General features: G+C 44.5%; 2 non-coding genes across 2 annotated transcripts; both read left to right on the forward strand.

The window, feature by feature from the left end:
* The first annotated feature begins 3,922 nt into the window (after nucleotides 1-3,922).
* On the forward strand, nucleotides 3,923-4,108 carry LOC140939425 (U2 spliceosomal RNA). Its single transcript, XR_012165779.1, has one exon. It is a non-coding gene; the product is annotated as a U2 spliceosomal RNA (small nuclear RNA).
* Nucleotides 4,109-4,347: 239 nt separating this feature from the next.
* On the forward strand, nucleotides 4,348-4,511 carry LOC140939838 (U1 spliceosomal RNA). Its single transcript, XR_012166159.1, has one exon. It is a non-coding gene; the product is annotated as a U1 spliceosomal RNA (small nuclear RNA).
* The last annotated feature ends 489 nt before the right edge of the window (nucleotides 4,512-5,000 follow it).

Here is a 5,000-nt window from a genome sequence, read left to right on the forward strand (position 1 = left end):
TATTTCTGACAGTGCCCTCGCTGAGGTCGCTATGCCTCCTGCATCTCCCGAGCTGATGCCATCTGTCTCTGACAGCGCCCTCGCTCAAGTTGTCTTGCCGTCTCCCTCCGATGGTTCCGCTTTGGATCTGGCTCAACCCGATGAGAATAGTGATGATGATGATATGGGGGATTCTGTCCCCCCCTTAGAGGTCCAGCAGCTGGCGACGGCTTGGAAACGTGTTTCCCGGAAGAAGGGTCAGCGGAGGAAGAACCTGACCCGAAAGGCATCAGCTTCCCATTCTTTTGCTCCTGTGCGCAAGGCAACCAGGCCCAACCCGCCAGGAGTGAGATCTAATAGAGGTAAGGACCCGCCTGAGTAAACTTTTTCCATTTTCAAAGGTCTAACGATTAACGTTCGCGGTTTGAGTGATGAAAAGTTTTCGTCAGTTGTTCGTTGTTTTGGTCAAGAGAATCTAGATTTCTGTTTTATCCAGGAAACGATGGTTTCTGATAGACGGGTCATTAATTCCCTATCTTCCCGGTGGCGGGGCCCCAGTTTTTGGTCCCCGGCTGTCGGGAGGAGGGGTGGCGTGGCCATTTTGCTTTCAAGTAGTTTACAAGATAATCTCTCTGTTTGGAAAAAGGATACTGAGGGTCGGGTCCTTAGTGTATTACTTAAAATTGATTCCCAGTCTATTAATTTAGTTAATGTGTATGCTCCAACTGTACCGGCTGATAGACGAGTCTTCTACCAGTCGGTCCATCTGTACTTCTTTCCACACTCCTCGCTGATAGTTGGTGGTGATTTCAACTGTTATGACGGTTCCTCAGATAAGTTTGGGGGCACCGTCTCTATTAGTTCTGACTTGTCTGACCTTAAATCGTGTTTTCTGTTAAGGGATGCGTGGCGAGCTTCGCATCCCAGAACCCGCCAGTTTACTTGGTTTAATTCAGATTCTTCAGTTGCTAGTCGTTTAGACACTTTTCTTGTTGCAAGGTCCCTCCTTTCATCAGTTAAGTCGTGTGTTATTTCCCCTTGTGTTTTCTCGGATCACGAGTTTGTTTTTATTGACTTAGGTCTCGAAGCTTCTTCTAAGTATGGCCCTGGAGTGTGGAAATTAAATAATTCTCTCTTAGAGGACGAGTCCTATTGCGAGAAGATTCGTGCTCTTATTGATCGTTTTTTATTGTTTAAACATACCTTTTCTTCCTCTGGTTCCTTTTGGGAATCCCTTAAGAAAGATATTAAAGTTGAATCTATTGCCTTTTCAAAGCAAAAGCGTAGAGACCTCTCTGACGAGAGAGTCTCGTTAACTAACCGCTTGATTGCTTTGAAACATCGTCTAGTGTCGGGTGATCCTTCTGTTAAGTCTGAAATTGCGGACTTAGAGAGCTCCCTTAAAGTCTTAATGACAGAGGAGTATATGGGTGCAAAAATTAGAAGTCGAGCAAAATGGCTAGAAGAGGGCGAAGCCCCTACTAAGTTTTTCCTTAAGTTAGCTTCTCAAAAGTTTGAGAAGAGTTTCGTCTCCTCTGTCCTTAATTCTGATGGTGTTGAGGTGTCTACTCTACCTGAGATAGTAAAAGCTCATGAAATTTTCTATTCCTCTCTCTTTGCTGAGGAGTCTGTTGATTTAGAAACACAAAATCATTTGTTCTCGTTCGTTTCGCGCCGTTTGTCGGATCATGATCGTGATGTTTGCGAGGGGGCTTTGTTGCTGGACGAAGCTACTGAGGCTGTTGGCTTGTCCAATCGCAACAAGGCCCCCGGCCCTGATGGTTTGTCGGTAGAATTTTATTTAACTTTCTGGTCGCGCCTCGGCCCACTCTTAGTTGAGGTTTTTAATGAAGGCCTGCGCGAGTCTGAGCTTTGTGACTCTATGAAAACTAGCATCACTCGATTAGTTTATAAGAAGGACGACCGGAGGAATTTGAAAAACTGGCGTCCAATATCTCTTCTAAATGTCGATTATAAGATTTGTTCGAAGGCTATCTCCTTGCGACTTTCTAAGGTTCTAGATTCCATTGTTGACCCGGACCAGACTTGCTCTGTTCCTGGGAGATCTATTGCTTCCAACTTGTTTTTGTTGCGCGACGTTTTAGATCACATTGAGCGAACTGGCGAGACGGGTATTCTCGTCAGCCTAGATCAGGAGAAAGCTTTCGATCGTGTCAATCGAACTTTTCTTCTAAATCTCTTAAGACATCTAGGTTTCGGTCCTTCCTTTTTAAATTGTATTCACACTCTGTATAATGGCGCTAATATGCGAGTGATTGTAAACGGCTTCCTTTCTGATATGATACCGATTGCGCGTGGTGTTAGGCAGGGTGACTCCCTTTCACCAATGCTCTATATCTTGTGTGTTGAGGTTCTTGCATGCAAGATTAGAGCCTGTAATGATATTGAAGGTTTTTTACTCCCGGGTGCTCAGGGCTTGCAGTTCAAAGTTGGTCAGTATGCCGATGACACAACGTCCTTGGTTAAGGACGTTGTGTCTCTTCATAATCTTTTTAGGGAGATTCAGTTATATGAGCGTGGTACCGGGGCTAAATTGAATCTTTCGAAGACGGAGGCCATGTGGCTGGGGTCTTGGAAAGACCGCGTTGACCAGCCTCTTGGCCTCAAGTGGGTTAACAAAATGAAAATTTTGGGTGTTGTTTTTGGTACGGTCCCAGTTGAGAGAGACAACTGGGAACCGCGCCTGTCTAAGCTTGATAACTGTCTGTCTCTGTGGAAATCGAGGTCATTGTCGTTTGTTGGTAAAGTGTTAATTCTTAATGTTTTAGGTTTGAGCAAGCTTTTGTACTTGTCGCGTGTTTTAGTTCCCCCGAGATGGGCGCTTGACAGGTATAATAGCTTGATCTGGCCTTTTTTATGGGGCGCTAAATTAGAACCTGTTGCTCGAAGATCAATCGTGTGCTCTCCGGATCAGGGGGGCCTTGGTTTAATAGACTTTTGGTGTAAAGGACAGGCGTTGCGCTTATCTTCCTTCGTTAAATCTCTATCGGATCCTAGTTTTAAGTGTTTTTATCTCGTTCGGTATTTCTGCGGCTCGCGTTTGTCGTCCCTTCGCCCCGAGTGGTCCACCTTGCGGGATATTCGTACACCTAGCGCGGCTTCGCCATCCAAGTTTTATTCGCGCATGATTGATCTTCTTAAGTCTTGCAGTTTCCCTGGGTCTTTTACATTTGACTCCAAGTCTATCTATAAGGAGATAATTAAGCGTCACTGTTCCCTCCCGGTCCTCCCCAGGTTTTGGTCCCCTTTACTAAGTAGTTCTTTTAGTCTTTCTCGCCATTGGTCCTCCATAAGAGATTCTTTCACTGAAAATTATAAAAGTGATCTTTCATGGCTCATCACTTTGAGAGCAGTTAAGGTCCGTGAGTCTCTACGGAACTGGGGGTACATTGATAACCCTTCGTGTGCGACATGTTCGCAAACAGAATCTATCGATCACTGTTTTCGCGCATGTCCCCGAGTCAATGCTGTGTGGTTCTTTTTCCTCCCCTTGTTGTCCTCTCTTTTATCGCAACCCTTCCCCCTTTGCGGTGCCTCCATTTTCTTTTTTCAATTGCCTTTTCCTAATGATAAATCACGACGTTTGCTTCTGTTTTTAATCAAGTCGATTTTGTATGGTGTTTGGCGCTTTAGGAACAAAGCTGTTTTTCATAATGGTCGAGAGGATTCTAGGGCAATAATTAAGTATATTATTACTGACATTAAGAATAGAATTAGAGCTGATCGGTTTAGATTCTCTCCTAGCAAGTTCCGCTCTTTGTGGTGCCATCCGGCACTTTGCGATTTCCATCAGGATGATAATTTAGTATTTAAGTTTTAATTTTTGCGATATGATCATTGATGTAATTTCCTTAGTTTTTCCTTAGTTTTTCTTTAGTTTGTAGCAATTGTTGATCTCCTGTAAATACTGTAAATACTGTACATAGTTTTGCAATAAACTTTCAAAATACAAAATCTGTTCTTATCAGCTTAATATCTGATACGCTGCTCATTGAGCAGCTCATATATTAAACTGATTTTTGGAATTGGGCTGTGGAAAGGAGGCTTGCCTCGTCCCAGCCACGGGTTGCCTCGGTATAGCACTACCTCCGAGTGCGGCCCACTTCCCCTTGGGGAAGAAATATTCAATTAATAAGAGACATATATTTCTATATTTTTTTCCTGTGCTTGTTTTTTCAACATCTGGGTTCCCTGTGGCTCACTGGTGTCCCCCGCGTCAGGCTTCTATTTAGGCGAGCCGTCGGTCACATAACTGGAGTCCTGTGGCCGTCTGGACTTGCGCAGTTACCACAAGGGCCCTAAGAGGAAAGCAGTTTTTCCGCTGCCGGCCGTTGGTCCTAGCTTTTCATACTTACCTGACGCGGGAGGCACTGTGATCAAGGAGGCAGTCCTCTCAAGGTGAGGCCCTCTCATTGCACTTCGATTGGGTTGACCCTTGCGATTACCCCAAATGTGGGTAACTCGAGCGTATAATTTCTGGTAGTGGGGACCTGCGTTCGCGCTAGTCCCCGGTTTAGTAGTAATTATTGTATCTAGTGCGGTCCACAGGTTATTGAAAAACGCGCGCGCCAATGATACAACTGGTAACGTGCGCGCGTGTGATTGTTTCACATACAGGTGATCGATCGATACAAAACAGCACAGAGAAAGAGAAGAAGAGAAGTCTCCGGGGACCAAGAAAGAAGGTAAATTATCTTAGAATATGTTGAAGTTGATTTGTAGCTAAGCTAGTATGTTATTTAAAAAGCAGAGTAGAGACTGAAATGTCTTACTCTCTCAAAGGTGAAGTGAAAGTCGCCAGAGATTTATGTTCAAGAAGGAGGATTATGGTCGACGGTTGAAAAGCAAGCAAGCAAGCAGGATCATAAACATCCGTCTATGATGTGAGTACACTTCCCTCATAGCTTTGATTCAGAAGTTGTTTGCTTGTGTATATTTAACTCGCCTTTTCTCTCGTCGGTCTGTACTGCACGGCGCTGGTTTCGGCGTTTAATTTAAAC

Source organism: Porites lutea, chromosome 5 (genome assembly GCF_958299795.1).
Source record: "Porites lutea chromosome 5, jaPorLute2.1, whole genome shotgun sequence".
Lineage (NCBI taxonomy): Eukaryota > Metazoa > Cnidaria > Anthozoa > Scleractinia > Poritidae > Porites > Porites lutea.